This window comes from Xyrauchen texanus, chromosome 40 (assembly GCF_025860055.1).
Source record: "Xyrauchen texanus isolate HMW12.3.18 chromosome 40, RBS_HiC_50CHRs, whole genome shotgun sequence".
Taxonomy (NCBI): Eukaryota; Metazoa; Chordata; class Actinopteri; order Cypriniformes; family Catostomidae; genus Xyrauchen; species Xyrauchen texanus.
In genome coordinates, this window is record NC_068315.1 from 15,803,873 (window position 1) to 15,821,839 (window position 17,967).

The 17,967-nt window shown below is 37.3% G+C and overlaps 1 protein-coding gene across 1 annotated transcript in view; it reads left to right on the forward strand.

Annotated features, from left to right (window-relative positions):
* Positions 1-1,364: 1,364 nt before the first annotated feature.
* Positions 1,365-17,967, forward strand: part of LOC127633579 (suppressor of cytokine signaling 5-like) — a 29,188-nt gene continuing 12,585 nt past the window's right edge. Inside the window, exon 1 of the mRNA XM_052112789.1 lies at positions 1,365-1,686. The gene's annotated coding sequence lies outside the window, so the exon portion shown is untranslated. The remainder of the gene's footprint in view (positions 1,687-17,967) is intronic.

Below are 17,967 nucleotides of genomic sequence, written 5' to 3' on the forward strand. Positions count from 1 at the left end.
GATCCTGAACAGAGACTGGCAGTATGTCTAAGGTAGCTATCACACACACACACACACACACACACACACACACACAGCCGGCGGAAGCGCTGGGCAGACAGAACAGCTGTATACAGGTTATATTTTGTACCCTAATAATACAATAGTAATCGAATTGGCTGCTCAATCACACCTAAATCGATCCGAAATTTCGATCTGATTGAAAGGGGAGGTTTATTCCTTTTCTATTCCGATCGAGAGAACATACACTTGATCGAGTTGAACACCGAAACTGAAAGGACTGCGCATGTGCAATGATGTGCGGAACGAGCTGTTCTCCCCCCACCCCACACACACACACACACACACACACACACACATTATTGAAACAACATTAAGTTGTGCTCTATAATAATATATGTATAATTTCAGGTATCTGAGCACTGGGGACTCATTCACGAAGTGTATCAACTTGTCAGACGCCATTCTGGATTTTGCCGGTCACTTGTACGGTGGCTCCGATTTGTCAAAAAACCTCTCAAAATGCTGGCTGTGGATGCGAAAAACGCAGAAAATCGAACCCGATCCGAATTTTTTTATTACGGACGAAAGTTTCGGAGGCAGTGTGCAAGCGTGATTGAAATAACGTGAGGTCGATTTTTTTTTTTAACGTGCGAAAATTTCGGATACGAATTTCGGACTCAGTGTGCAATGGCCTTAAGACTTGTATTGATGAAAATGCGCGCACATTTTGTGAAAATTATGTTGAAACTACGGACCGTGTTTTTTTTTCTCATGCAACCTGGTACATATATTTTGGCGTGACATACATAATTGGATACAGCAAAAAAAAAAAAAAAAAAAGAAAAGAAAAGAAAAAAAAAACTCGATATTGCAAAGCAATGTTGTAGTCTAATACAAATCTGTGCCTAGCTAAATTTTTTATACACAAGTGTAGAACTATAGAACTGTAGAACTGTATTTGAAATCTCAAAAAATTCTAAAAGGTCCAAAAGAACAAAAATTGTACGACATCCAAAAACACTTCCCGACTATAGAAAATAACTGAACTTAGACTGAAGTCTCCCCTGGTACGACAAGCCTTATCACTGGGTTATTTATTTATTTTTATTTATTTATTTATTTATTTATTTATTTATTTATTTTTATTCATGTTATTAAGAGCTGTTTCCTTCGAGTGTTTTCTATATATCCTTATACTGAAGTTTTGGATTATATGTTGCGATGTTTGTTTGTAAATTCTGCAATAAAAAATAAATAAATAAAAAAGATTCAAAATAAAAGCATTAAAAAAAGGCCTTTCCCATCCGTATCCGCCGGAACGCAGAGTTCCGTGCAATTGGAGTCTCTTGATGTCAGTCAAGAGCAGCTTTGCCACCACCGCTCCTGATTTCTTCTCTGCTGCACTTGGCGATTATATCGGCCGGCAGGGAACGAAAATGCCAACGGGATGAAAGGACCTTAGGCCTTGTATATACAAAATGTAAAACGTCTACGTTTTCATCGACGTGCAATTTGGTTCTCGATGTTCGCAGAGATATGAGATCAATCGTCTCCCGTCCATGTGTTTTATCCGCCGCTGTCTCGAGCCTCGGGAAAATGTACCCGACTATTTTTGATCACAGTTTTTTCGCTAACAAAAGAAGACATCCGAAAAAACACTAAAAGAGTACGACAGAAGGATCGGTGAGTGTATCTCTCCCTGTGTTGTGTATGCGCATCGATCATGTCATGTTATCACGCATGTTTCGATGTCTTTTAAGTAGTTTTACTGTCAGTCGGCCCTCTTTTCTAAATGCCCTGAGCCGGTTCAACTGTAGCAGCCAGTAGAAATGCATTGACATATACTAAGCACGTAAAGTGAGTTGTTCAGACTTTGATTCTTGATCCACATATAATTAATGCAATACAGTAGTAATTTACAGAAGGTAAAAGTGTGGCAACAACTGAATCGCTGCATACTAATGATCATAAAGGTGTACAGATAAATACATAACCAAAGTTTTATGCATGTCAGTAAACATATCATGGCCTCTAATTACCTTCAAAGCCCTAATTTTGATATCATTGCAAGTATAAGTGAGGTGTGTGTGGTTTATCTGAGATGCAGTTCCAGTTGCAACAAACCCCTAAGGTTATTAAAGCATTTGGTTATTGCAATTAATAATATGAAATTAAAAAAATGTATTATTATTATCACTAAGGGTTTTGTTATCTTAAAGGGGTTGTTGCAGCTGGCACATATTTGTTAGCTGTATGCCCATGACAATCTTGACACTCAAAGACCGCTCATGAAATCTCTTGCTTGAATTCAGTTAATTTTGATACTTTAAAATTCTCCTTTGCATTTGAAAAAAGAGGCAGATGTTTTGGTGGTCATGCAAATTTTTGGACATGTGTTCTACATGTACTCTATTAATGCAAGATTAATTTTATATCATAAATTGAACACCAATGCAACATAATAGGTAATGCATGCAAACACAGTGCTTTGTCATCCTGTATGTTCATGCATGTCATCTATGTCATCCTGTAGGTTCATGCATGTCATCTGTATGTTCGAAGCTCATTTTATGCTTCAAATGAGCATAAAAATGTGCATTGATCCAAATGTTATCTAGTGGGTAACATTACACACAGTTTCTCCATATGTCCCAAAAATGCAGTTGTGGGCCATTGTTGCATGATATATGTATACATTGTTATAGCCACAGTAGGCCCATAAAACCTCATCAATACCGCATCTTTAGAGTATTGTCTGGTATTCGCAGGGCTTTTTCCCCAAAGTTTGGTTTTAGAGCATAAGAAGGATGCCTGGGATGCCTTTTCTATTTCTGCTTTACAGGTTATATATGTACTTTAGGACAATATTCATTCTGAAAATAAGTTGGCTGTTGAAATATTATTGGAGATATGATGTCTGTTTGTCCACACAATACAAGTATATGGTGACCAAATTTTCAAGCTCCAAAAAGCACATACAGGTAGCATGAAGCTAAGTCCATAAGACTCAAGTGGTTTAATCCATATCTTCTGAAGTGTCGATTTGATGTGAGAGATCATCAAAATTTAGCAAACTCCTTTTTTCTCTTTCAAGCTCAATTACACTTCCTAAAGCAATCTAGTGCTGTGTGCATGCGTCAAGCACTAGAAAGTGTAATCAAGATTGAAATCACTGCAATGTCAAGATGTATAGTAAAAAAATGTGTTATATTTGTATCTGTTATCACCTAAAACTGATATGATTACTTAAGAATCCTATCAGTTTTAGGTGATAACAGATAAAAATATAACTCATTTTTTTACTGGAGTCGTATGGATTACCTTCTGAATGCCTGTATGTCCTTTTTGGAGCTTGAAAATTAGGTCACCATTCACATGCATTGTATGGAAAAACAGACATGATGTCTCCATTTATAGTGTTGTCAAAAGTCCTTTACTTCGGTACCAAGTCAATACTAAAATAAAAAATATGTAATGACGCCTGTGTTTGTGCAGTACCGGTACCGAGCATCGACTCAATCCGAAACCAGCACGCTGTATGACTGACACACGACTGCTTTAAAATGTTACATTTGAGTGCATGTTCTGTTACTACTTTTACACTGAAATTGACAATCAAATTAAAATCATGACATGTTCTAGTGTGATTTATTAAACCGCTAATAGCTGCAATCTTCGTGTGGAAGAGATGCATACATTGAATGAATGTAAAGTTCCGACTGCTCTTACATATTGAGGATCATTCACGACATGTTGTATCAGATGACAAAGCAGAGCACTTGGCTACTATGAACCATGCAGCACATGTATACTATATATTTATATAATTAAATCACAGTATTTGTGATTTTAATTTCAGCTTTATTTATATAGCATTTGAAACAACAGAGTTGACAAAAGTGCTTCACAGTAATAACATTTAAAAATCACCACATACACAAACACCAGTAATCTAACACTCCAAAACTGTGTACTATATTTCATTTGTCAGACTCGAAGGCCAGTGTAAAGAGACTTAAAAACTTTGAAACTTGTCTCAAACTGTTTATCCGGAAAGTGAAATTTCAGGCAAAAAATACACGTCATAATAAAAGCATGTTTCAAAATGGAAGCTAGAGCCCTGAAATTGAAGAAATTGTGACCAGAAATATATATAATACAATTTAATATTCACTGTAGTAATAATAATTAAGCAATATATACACAAGCAAGACTGTTGTTGAATAAAGTTTTGGGAAAAAACATTAAATGACATATTGAAAAGTTTTTTTTCTCTTGTTAAAGGTTTTAAGAACAAATTGTTTAGACACCATTTTGATGATTAAATTAAACTAAAACCTTGAGTTCTGGCAAATAATAATAAAAAGGAAAATATGATTTGGTAAAGAATAAAACGGATTTCAGTAGGGTGCTCTTAAAAAGCAATGCATCCTTGATTGAGAAACACTTGAAGGAAACATGGATTTCTTTTCATTTATTATTTACATGAAAAGTAACTTTTTAAATAGGCTAAACCGGTGTGTTCAATTGCACATTGTCATTAGCATATTTAGGCTGTGGTACCGAAATTTGTATCGAGAACTGTGAAATTTCACTTGCACTGACATCTGCTATTTTGGTACCGTGACAACACTACTCCGTTAAAATATCTTTGTGTTCCACGGACGAAAGTCGTACCAGTTTGAGATGACAAGTGTGTGTGTGAATGTTAATAAGAGAATGATCATTTGGGTGAACAATTCCTTATAAAGGTTCTATTTCATAATGCTCTTTAGTTTAATATTAAAACAGAAATGTACAATTTCTTCATGATACAATATCGTAAATCCTAATTTTGTGGTCACTTATATTAATTATAGCTTTAGCTTGATTTGTTCGTAGCAGGAAAAAGGACATGCGACGAGTTTGACCGAGGTGCCACTTCAAGTTAGTGTAACACACCAGTGCAGTGTTTCTGTTTCTCTTAAATATTGTGCAAGGAAGTTCAACCCACCCTGTCTTGTCTGTCTACCATCTTGAGAATGGATGTTATTAGCTGTCAATAGGACTCTACCACTTGGTGTATTTACTCAAATGTTACTGTTAATGTTGTGTATTTAATGCTGTTTCTGATATTGTTAGAGAAGGGCATAGGGTGGTGATGATATATATATATATATATATATATATATATAATTACACACCATGTTTTATAACTAGGGCTGTCGATTTAACATGTTAATTCAGTGCGATTTAATTTTACAAAAAATAACGCGTTAAAAAAATTAACGCAATTTATTGCATGCCCACGGACCATAATAAGGAAGATTCCTGAGAAATGCAAGCTTGTAGTACCACCTGTTTACTCCAGAGGGCAGTAAGTGAAATTTCAGCTGTATGAGCAACGCACAGTTTATACAGTGAAGAAAACACTTCAGTAGGCAGAACAACACAAACATGCGTTACGTTCTTGCATTCAAAACACTCGAAGGAGCGCAAATGCGATCTAAGGGATCTCAAGATGTGTTTAAAGATTGAGTATTAAACTATAATTTTATTTAACTTAACACCGTGACCTAAACATTTTATGTTTATGACGCACCGCACCGGAGACGCTACACAAGCATGTCTGACGCAGGTGTAAATTGACTGGTCTCTTAAACAAGCCCTCATAATAAATCTCGAACTGATTGACAAATTCACTTGTGAAATGGTTTGCTGTGAACTGTATGCCAATGATTGACTTATGATCAATAATATGGTAGTAAACTATACATTGTATTCTGAAGCTGCTTTTTGTATTGTCTTATCAATGATTAACTCTTCTGCTACAGGAATGTAATGCATTTTAATTATCTGAATATTTTATACATGTATATATCAGTGATATTTAAAGATAACCATGTATAATTATATTTTGATATATGTATAATCATTATATATTGAGTTATTTTTATATGAGGGGCTTTCTCAACAAATATTTGTTTATGTGATTAATCGCGATTAATTAATCGGGACACCATGAAATTAATTTTACACCATGAAATAAAATTTTATTCGATTGTCAGCCCTAATTATAACATGTAAACATCTGGTTGGCACATTTACTAAAGGCGCATGATAGTGATAGGGACTCTATTTCAGTCTCATGTGGTGCACAGATTTTTTTCAACAACTCGGACCTAGTGGAGATCGAGGCATTTAAAGGGATATTTCACCCAAAATGAAAATTTTTGCCACAATATTCTCATGTTGTTCCAAAGACTTTTATTCTGTGGAACACAAAAGGAGATGGAATACAGAATGACAGCCTCATTGCACCACCAGATCTTAAACTAATGTACTGCCCTATACCACCTCTTGTGTTCCACTGAGGATGGAAAGTCAGACTGGTTTGGAACAACACAAGGGGGACTAAATTTTGGAATTTATGTACTTTTTATGTCTTTGAAGTGAAACTGAATTTTAGATTAGTGGCTGTGTCGATTTGTGAGTGTGTGTGTGTGTGTGTGTGTGTGTCCTGGATGAGAATGAAACAGACTGGAGTGTGCTCTGGACAGCTTCCTCCACTGGCACTTGGGTGCAAGAGATGTCTGGTGTAAAATATGGCTGCAGTATCAAGTGATGGAGGGTGAGATCTGGGGGTACAGAGGGGGTTGAGCCCACACTACCAGGAAGCAGAAGCTATGGGCAAGACTTGTTAGCGTTCCTGGTAGCAGAAACCCTAGCTGAGCAGAGAATAGCATAGTATTTAACGGGCAAGTGTTTTGTGATCTGGTGCCAGGAGTCGTTCACAGACAGTCCTGTTCCATCTAGTCAACAGAAGAAAAGGGGACTAGAATAACAGATGTTGCTTGCTAGGGCTTTGACTCCGAACTTCATTATTCGAATATAATTCGAATATATATATATAAAAAAAGATATTCGAACGAATAATAGGCAGCCTTTAATATTCGAATATGTTATGTGCATTTATTTATTTTTGTAAATGGGTTTGCTTGAAACGTTGTTTTCAATTAAAATTCCGAGGCTTTTTCACGCCTGGTGAAGTTGTGAATCGCAAGTTCATTAACAAGGCTATTATTGGTCATCTGGGCCGTTAGCATAGCGTCGTCATAGGTGACGTTAGCGTCATGGTTACTAAGCGCGCCTATTCTGTAAACAAAAACAATGGCAGCGCCAGCGCCTACAAACACGCCTGAGGAGTTCGAAATATACACTCCTGAAAATCTAAAAAGCAACGTGTGGTGCTACTTTGGGTTCCAAAAAAAGGGAAACATCACGGACCAAACTAACCTACCACGCAACGACCAGCAATATGAGAGCCCACCTGTTAACACTACATCCCGGGAAGCTGGAAGAGGAGTCGGGATCGGGGGCGAGGCAGGTCAGAATCGACTCCATGCTATCTCCTTCACGAGGCCTCCCATATGCCCGTCAAAATAGAGCGACAGATTTGAATTTGTGGATACAGATTGCAAAAACTGAAGGCACGGTTTCCAAATCTGAGAGCGCGGATTAGAAACTCGTGAGTACGGTTTAGATTCTGTGGGCACGATTTGTTAAACCGAGGGAACAGTTTGAGAATTCATGAGTACAGTTTATATACGGGCGGACGGATAGCAAAACCGTTGCCACGGATTGTTTTTTTGTTTCTCCCACGGCCAGCCAGAAAGCCCATAATGGCGAGTTCTAATTTAGCCTAGGCTAAATGTTTGATTGTTGGGGATAGCGCTGCATCTCGAAGTGTTCTAATCTACATGATTGATCGAGATTGGGGAGGAGAATGCATCCCGAGTGTTCGATTTACATCTCAAAGTGCCTTGTTCTATTGGTAATTGCTGTCAGATCGCTAAACAATGTGTCAGTAATGGCTGGCTGATAGAACATGTAAACGAAACAATCTGTTATGCTCACATATTGCTGTGCATACTGTTTGTGATTCCAGGGTCTGATGATAAATTATAATAAAAAATAAAATAAAAACAATCGTGACAGTTTGTTTTTTCTTGTGAAAACATCATTGCCTATTGACATTGAGTGATACACTGCCCTCTGGTGGACAGAACATATACAACTTAAATTTGATACCAAAATAGGTTTTACTGAAGGCATTAAATGGTCAAAATATTATTAATAAATATTTGAATATTTCGAATATTAATATTAAAAAACAAACAAACTTAGAATATGATTTTTGGGCAAAAGTCAAAGCCCTATTGCTTGCTAGCAACCATCAAGATCGTCTAATATGCTCTAATTGTTTAAATCAGAAACCGATAGTTGGAGTGCTCCGTATAGTAAGGAGAGGATGAGGAGGAGAGTGTCCTATATAATCCTTTTATTTATTTATTTTATTTTTGCATGTTAAATACAACGTTGATTGTAATATTTAAATATTTTAAAATATCTAAAAACAGCCTACTTAAAACAAGATACATTTACCTGAGAAGCAACATGTAAGATATTTAGACTTGCTTTTAGAGAATATGTGGAAAAACAAGACAAACTTGATTACAATATGTATTTTTTTGCTGTGATTTATTACTGAATTAAACTTAATAAAATAAGTTTTCTTTTCCTTTTAAATCATTTGATGTCATTTAGAGATCATTTTAAAAGATGATTTTTTTTGTCCTCTATTGTTAGTAAGCAGGTTTAATAACCTTTTAAATCAGGCACAAGCTGAATAGTCTGTTATTGTTGCAATAATCGCAGAATAGTCGAATAATCGTTATAATAATCGTTAGATTAGTTGATTATCAAACTAATCGTTAGTTGCAGCCCTACAAAACATTGGAGGTTCAATTAAAGTGCTGCACAACAGAGCATCAGAATAATAATTTGTAAGATATTGATTGAATATAATATAATTATTATTCACTTATTGTTATTGATTATATTATTATTATCATTATTACATCGAATATTACATTGTACCATAAAGTAGTAATTTATTTAGCAATTTCTTCAAGTTTGAAGAACTTGATATATATGCAGTTTGCTGTATGGCCTAGGATGATTAAACTGCAAAAAACATCCAGTGAGCGGCAGTTCTGTGAATGGAAATGCGTTGTTGATGAGAAAGATCAACAGAGAATGGCCAGACTGGTTAGAACTGACAAACTCATTTGTAAATCAGATAACCACTCTGTACAATTGCGGTGAGAATAATATAATTTCAGAATGTTATTCTGAGATTCGGGTTGGTGCTATTTTGGTGGTACGAGGGGGACCTATACAATATTAGGAAGGTTGTTTTAAAGTTGTGGTTGATCTCTGTATATATGATGGAAGAATCAAAAGAATCTTTGAGTTAACAGAGTTGTATTTAACCTGGAACATACCTTTAAGCACACTGTACACCACAAGGTGGTTTTGATTAGTTTGTTTTTTTTATGATGAAATGACAGGTTCAATTGGATCTAAATTAAAATGCTAACTCATCAGTTGAGTTTAGCACTGAAGAGTCATTATGAAGAGTGGAATTTTTTTAATTTTTTATAGTTAAATGTTTTGCAATGGCTGCCCTTTTTTTCCTTATAGTTTAGTTGAAGGGATGGTCAATTATAATACAGTTATAAGAAAAACTTATTTAATGATGGCCCTAAAAGGTTATTAGTCATCCAGAAGTTTCTTTGTATTACTGTCAGCACAGAATGTGGTTCTCATACTATTGCTATACAGATTGAACTCAGAATGAACCTCTCTTTATCACCCTGGAATCTCTACAATAACTTTTGCTCTCTGCTGCACTTGGCCTTTACCTCAGTCCAGACACTATTAATTATGTGATTTGATATAGTTGTATCGTTGTACATTATATCCAATCTTCTGTGTAGGAAGCATCTCAGTGCTTGCCATGCAAACTCCAAGGTAGTGGCAGTTCTTAGATAATTACTAGTGCATAACACAAGGTCTGAAATACACCAAGGTGAACTTAGCTAAGTGGAATTCATTCCTAACCAGTCGAGGAAGGGGCACTGCTCTTATTAGTATGCTGTCTCAACCCTTTTTTGAGCTAAATATTTTAAAATAGTTTTGTTTGTTAGCTCTTGGGGTGCGGTTCTGGTTCTCAGTCACAAGGGATCCCCATAGACAATCAAGAGCCTCCTTTGTGTCACATGCAGAGTGAAAGAAAACATTATGGATGGAAATGTTTAACAAAACACAGTATTAATCATGGCATGTATGCATTCTAGGTCTTTGCCATTGCATAGATTGCCATTGCTTTAGGGCTGCATAATTTTGACAACTCATAGTTGTCAATAGAGCTGGGAATTGCTACAGACCTCCCCTTTCAGTATTACTGCGATTTATTTCCTAGCTGATACGATATGTATTGGGATTCTGTAAGTATTGTGATTTGATAAACTTCTTAAAGATAAAAAAAACTTGAACACATTAAAGAAATGTCTATTGATGAACAGTTGTGTCTCAAATGACAATTGTTTTTACTCTGTAATATATAATTTGCAAGTGAAATGTAGGGATGCCAAACTACCAATTGTCTGAGCTACGCAGCTAGTTAGTGCAAAGGAACCCATGTATAAGGCTGCATTATGTCTATTTGTATTCAACAAATAAATGTTTACAGTATATAATTTAACTTATCAAGCTAATTTTATTATTTTACAATATAAAATATAACACATTACCACAGGCTATTATTATTGTATTTTTATTATTATACAACAAACAAAAGGAGGCTAAAGAGTAAACTTGTTCAAGAACCATTTCTGGGGCTGTACTGAACAGTGTTGGTATAATACATTACTAAGTAATTAATTACTGTAAATTGCTTTTTCATTGAAAAAGTAAAGTAAGGGATTAATCTTAATGTTTCAGTAATTTAACTGCTGTTACTTCTGATGTAATTGTGTAAAATACTGTAATAAACAATAGTGAATTTAAAATGGAAATTTAACGTCTAATGTTAAAATATATGTTTTCTAATTTAACGTTGCCCCCTTACATTTTTTTTGGCCAGTTCATGAATAATGTATATGATTTTATATGATTTATTTGAAAGAATTAAACAATTTAACAGTTGCATGCCTATCCTTGTATTTTTCATCTGGTCGAGGTTGATTAGGGTTTTAGAAAGTAATTTGTAGTAAGTAATGTAATTACTTTTCAGACTTCTTCAGAATTAGTACAGTAATCTAATTACACTGTGGAAGATGTAATTAGTAGTTAGTAATTAATAAAAAATGTTTGTAGTAACACCGAACACTGGTACTGAATTATGACAAACATGACAATTTACCTGTTGTTCTAATGTGGTTGCATGTTATCTGCGTATCCATCACATATGCAGCGTTCTCATAGACGACACTATTCTTACAAACTGCTCCCAGATGAATGACAGAGAAACAACAGTGAGAACTCACCATTTGCGCGAGAACATGATCACGCTGTGTGCGTTGGTGCCAAGCGCAAATGAATTTCTGAACAATAAAGCAAATCAGACATGTGTTTCGGTGGCATTTCTTCAACTGTTCTTCAAAATATAATCAGGTGTTTCTTCAAGCATACGTCTTTGTGTCTAGCGGTATTTCTTGTTGACAATGGCAGGTAAATGTGCCAAATACCTGCCACTGCACATGAATATCCTGGCTGTTATAGTAGAAATATTGTGGGGGCGTGACATGTAGTTTATGTCATCAACAGTTTGATAACCGTTTTTGTAGCCAAACTATTTATTAAAGCCGTGTCAGACAGAATCTGCAGAATGACTTCAGGCAAATACTCTCCACAGCGCCTCACAAATAAACTTTAGGTTTATGCATAATAACAGGAACACTGATCACAGCAGAGATTTGAGGTCTGACAGTGAACAAATGGCAATTTGATAGCTGTAGCAGCAATGCATTAAAGGAATAATGTAAAGAATTAAAGAGACAAAACTTCTCGGAGAGAAAACTTGTTATGTGGAACTCTGCACAAATATTTTTCTTGCTATTGTAATTGTGATTAAGGCTACACGTCCCAAACAAGCTAGGAACTAGTATTTTTTTTTACTGTTGGATATGTTGGTATGTGTTAGGGGGTTGGCTTTTGGTGATAGACTTGACTTTTGAGAGATCTTTTATCAGAGTGCACCAATTTCACTGTAAATTCACTTTGTGCCTCCCAACCTGGTTTGCCAAGAAAAGGTTATATGATGTCTATTTACAGCTGTTCTATTCTTTTCAGAAGTTCTAATGGTGGTCATGCAACACATTTTGTCCAATCGTCGTTTCAATATGTATGCAACATTTTAGATTGAGAAGTGATCGTTCACTTCATGTATGAACTCCGGTGACCTCTTTATGTACGCTGCTGCTGTGACCCTACAACACAGTTTTATAAATGTTGTTCTGTAGTCCAAGTTCAGTTTGAAGTGGAGCAAGGTTCCTGAGCTTGGAGGAAAGGTCAGGCTTGTTGGCCTCTGTGCACATTGTCACCATAGCTGCACTGGCAGATGTGAGCTTTGATTTATGACCATCCTTTATGCTCTAGCTCTAAGAAGAGAAGAGTTGTAGAGGGAATTGAGAGAGGATGATGCTGAGAATAAATTAGCTTTTACAGTATTTTAAAATAAATAGTTTTCATTGCAATAGACAACAAAATATCAACCCCAATCTGCAAACAAATGACACAAGACCCTTTCTCAGAACTAACTTCACTTAGCATAGCCATTTTTGCAATTACTTCAACTTGTATGAAGGAGATTGTGTTGCATGTCTTTTAAAATAAATGCCACTTGCTTTCTGTTATATAATGAAAAGTAGAGGTGTTGTCAAGACAGGACTCCCTAAGACATTTACATTTATGCATTTGGCAGACACTTTTATTCAAAGCGACTTACAGAGCCCTTATTACAGGGACAATCCCCCTGGAGCAACCTGGAGTTAAGTGCCTTGCTCAAGGACACAATGGTGGCTGTGGGGATCAAACCAGTGTCTTTCTGATTACCAGATTACCAGTTATGTGCTTAGACCACTACACCACCACCACTCCATGACCAAGACTAGACTAGTGCTGGGCGATAAAACAATATCGATATACAGCACGATAAAGAAAATCCATGATAAACTTTTGAGGAATTTTCAATATTTACTGCGTGTCACTAAAACACAAGCAGTTCGGCTTTCTCAGGCTGCGTTTCAGCTTTCTCAGGCTGCGTTTCAGCTTTCTCAGGCTGCATTTCCACTGGGGAGGACGAAATCCACTCACAGCGCTAGGAGAGTGCTTCCTCCACACCACTGCCAATCCTACGATCCACCTTGCGAACATGACTCTCTGCTTTCATAGGAATGAATTGAAAACGCTCTCAGCTTCGCTCACAATGCGCCAGTGATAACGTAGATTCAGAATGGATGAACTTGCTAATGCTAGCTGACTTGCTAGCAATTAGGTGATGTCGGACACCGGATTGATTCCATCCACACCGCAAGACTTCATGATAACGGTTGCGCCCTCTCATCGTGTCTAGTGAAGAGCGCGACAGAACAACAGTGATGTGGACAACAGCTCAGATCTTTTTGCGCTGTAATCTTGAATATTGTTCTCTAGCAACAAATAAATTCTGCCCTGTCCTGTTCCGCACGTGTTGCCTCTTTTCCCTGCATGTGTGTAGACATGAAGCGCCGCATGAGTTAACGTGGTTTGCACCTTTTAGATCAAAACATTTTTCCCTTCTAAATGTATCTTTATTAATCAGCATGTTACGAGCCTTTAATAATAAACAAATCAATTTCTGTTCTAATTTTGTGAAAATTTATTAGATGTCTGGAATGGATAAGGAAAGACTAAAATTACTAGTTGGTAGACTAGTCTCTCACTTTAATGAAAATATCCAAATGTTTTTTTTTTATTGTTTTAATAAAATGTTTTCAAAATTCTTTCGGAACACCCCTGAACCCACATTCAGCATCATTCCACAGTCACAAGTGTGAATACCCCATTCTTCTATCCCCCATCTTTTAACATTCATTTTCAATTGATAAACGGTAAAAGACCCCACTGCTTTGGCCGTCTCTGGACCCACTGTACAGTTTTGTAGAGACTATTTTGACTGTTTAGAATTAATTTCTTCTTTTCTTCCATCAACTTTGAAATAAAAAAAAAAAAAGAAAGTGCCATGTGTAAATGTATATTGTGATAAATATCGATATCGAACGATATGAAAAAGATGATCGTGATAACAATTTTGGGCCATATCGCCCAGCCCTAGACTAGACCTCTCGAGACCCAGATGCAGACCAAGTCTAGACCCTTCAAGACTCAGATCCAGACCTAGACCTATCTCCAAGAACCAAGATGCTGAATTTATTGCAGCAATCATTTATAACATTCAATAGTTATGTTGAGCACCTTTTCATTTATTTTACTTTATCGAACAAGTCAACAATCAAATTTTACCACCTTTTTTTTCAGGTTTCCCCCAAGAAAATGAATAAAAGAAAAGTGTAAATAAAAAAGTAAAGTAAATAAATTTTATAATATTGTTTTTTCATATGCATTATTAATATAACAAAATAACAATGTTTATTTTTCAAAAGCACAGACATGTCTGTTGAGCCCATAAACGCATCAACCAATCAGAGGCGTTTACATGTCCACTGATGCAGAAAAACTCTGCTCACCCCTGCTATGCAGCCAGTGTTTTGTCTATCATTGTTTTCCAAAATACAATCAATAAAATATCCTATATATGCATGATTACAGTTGGAAAGATGCCACCTTACTTTTCGAATGCCCACAATGTACAAACATTGTTGATTTATTACACTTGCTTACCCAGCCAGTTTTGCCACAATGAATGCGTGCAATCATCGTTTGAAGTCTGTTTCAAGTCAGAAATATACACAATGATGTGATTTAAAGCACTCAATCCAGCAAAATCACCATAATTAAAGGTATATTTTAAGCACTTATGAATTTCAGCTCACAGTTATTGGCTGCTGCCCGCCATTTTTTTTTGTTCCCCGTTTGAATCAAGCAGAGAAATCTCAACTTTTTGATGCTCTTGACCTCCGTCAACGCTTTCGTACCACTGACAATCCCACAATGCACCTTGTGAGCATGGTGCTTGTCTTCCATAGGAATTAATGGAAAATGTCGCCAGTTACATATGCAATCTCGGTTCCCTGAGATGAAGGGAACAAGACATTGCTATGGGGAAAGTTACTTTCCTCCAGGACCTGGTTGAAACACTTGTATAATAATCTTTCTGATTGGCAATGGTGTTTGAGCCCCACCGCTCGGTTACTCACCTTAATCCGGGTGGCAGAGGACAAGTCTCAGTTGCCTCCGTTTCGGAGACTGTCAATCTACGCATCTTATCATGTGGTTTCCTGTGCATGACACTTCGGAGACTCGCAGCATGTGTAGGCTCATGTTACCCTCCGCGATACTCGCGCCCCATTGAGAGTGAGAACCACTTAATCGAGACCACAAGGAGGTTACCACATGTGACTCTACCCTCCCTAGCAAATTAACTGGGCCAATTTGGTTGCTTAGGAGACCTGGCTGGAGTCACTAAGCACACCCTGGATTCAACCTCAGGGAAAAAGGGTGTCTTCAGGCTGTGGTCTGCTGATGGTGGCCGGACTACAAGAACCATTCATCCAGGCGGGATTCCTCTGGCTCTTCGGGAGGAGACCATTCTAGACCGAGCTCTTTGACCGCCTTCCAGGATGCAAAGAAGCTTGGTGTCCTGTGTACACTCCTCACCCTTGGCAGGGGAAAGAGTGGGGACTTCTCCCATAGATCACTCAACTGAGGATGCGATAGATTCGGCATCATCCCCATCGTCAGTGCCGCAAAACGTGATTATACCTTGTGCTTAAACAGAATTGTCATGTTTGTATTGCAGTGGTGAAGACAGTACATCTGATGCTTGGAAGGCTCACGGGGCTTGCGCCAGAACAAAGTACTCCTCTAAATTGTCCATCTCCACCTCATGGCCCCACCATACCTCCTCATGTGGTCCTTTGGGACTTAACAAAGAAGAGGTGGGTGGGAGGGCACATGAAGCTGAATTGTCCTTCAGAATGAGTCCAATCCTTAGTGCAGTGTCTTGAAACTCATGCCCTTGCAGTGAGGGCAGTCTGTCTCTATGAGAGCCGCGCGGGCGTGGCCCAGGCAGCGAATGCAGCTCTCTTGTTGATCTGACGGTGGAAAGGTACAAACATGCAAGAAGCTATTTTAGGAAGGTATAATATACAATACAGTTATAATATAGTAATAAGGATACAATGAACTCCTGCCGGAGAGCTAGGAAGCATGTAGGTGTCACGCTGAAGCTCCGCATTGTTCGGCGGCGATCCTCTGAAGCAAGTAACCCGTTACTGAAGCACCCTAAATGTTGAGGTGGAGAAATCTTCACCGGAAAGCACACAAGGGATCAAGAATCTCCTCAATGCATTGAATGTGTACCTTCAATGAATTGTCTTGTTGTGAAGGAAGAAAATAGAAGTAATTGTGAATGAGCGCCCACTTATAAAGTCCAAGTTTGGGGCTCAAATGCCATTGACAATCAGAAAGATTGCCTTTAATTGTACAAGGGTTTCAACCAGGTCCTGGAGCAAAGTACCTTTCCACTTTGTAATGTCAAAGTGAACTGAACTGAAAGGAAACTCTCGCTCACCTACGCTCAAAACGCACCAGTGGAAACATACGTTTAGTCGCCGCCACAGAATAAATCCGCCCAGCGCATGCTCACAGACTTGGTTCTGCTGCTACACTCTCGCGAATGATCTCATAAACAACAAGGTGTAGAAACCGTGTCAATAATATATTTATCTTGCAATGTAGACAGCTTCAGTGATTCTAAAGGAAGTGTTCTTTGCTCGATCTCTGTATATAAGTTACTCACAACTTGAATAACCGTTGTTTTTATGCTGCCAAGAGGAACAATGTGAAGCCTTGATTTACTGATGCATAGAACAGCAATTAATTATTTCAGGATTCACAGTTGTCAGCTTATTTGGGATGTGTTGCCACATAAATTATATGGCATGCAATAAATGTGTACTAATCAATATTATTAATAGCGGTTACAATATCAAGGGAAATAATTGTAATTTATGATTTTATTCTTCGTGCAGCCCTATTCCCACCAACAACTCAAAAGAATACCGGCAATAACAATTGTGTCCCGTGGCTACTGAGTAAAGTCATAGCCTCTACATGACAGTTGTAACCATAAACCACTAATGATTGCTTTGTGTTGTTAGACACAGTGCTTGTTGAAGCATGCATGATGACCGAGGCAGTACTTCACAGTAATAGTGAAGATACCACGCTTACTAGTGGTTGAAATAATAATCACATATAGTGCACTGGTAATACACTGCGGTCTTGTCTAAGACATATGTCAAGACCCGTAACGAGATCCAGACCAAGACCATGTTTATATGGTCTGAAGAGGTCTGGAGAACAAGATCAAGACTCGAACTCTGATGAAAAGACATTCAGACATTTTTAAAAGTGGCTTAAGTGTCCAAATACTACTGTACAGTGAGCTAGTCTGACACCAAATGTTTGAGCCAAAAAGTCACCATGTTCAGTGTATGAAAACATGAATGAGGTTGAAGGTTTAATTTTGTTTGTACAGGGGTATAAAGTATTATTTCCCTATTTTATACACAGTTTCATCCAGTTGTAAGAAAAGTAAACAAAAAATAGCCTCTCAATTAAAGCTGAGATACAGTGCATTTGCTGCAATGTTTGGCATTTATCTTTGGGGACAACACTGTTTATAACCAACCTGGAACTAGCAGAGTAAGGATAAAAGAAGACTTATAAGGGATAGTTCACTCAATGTAAATTCTGCCATCATTGACTCATGTTGTTTCAAACCTGCATGACTGACTATTATGTCTAACACAAAAGGAGATGTTAGGCAGTGTTGTAGTCTGTCACCATTCACTTTCATTGCATAATTTTTCCATTCAAAGAAAGTGCTGTCATTCTTTCCTTTTGTATTTCAAA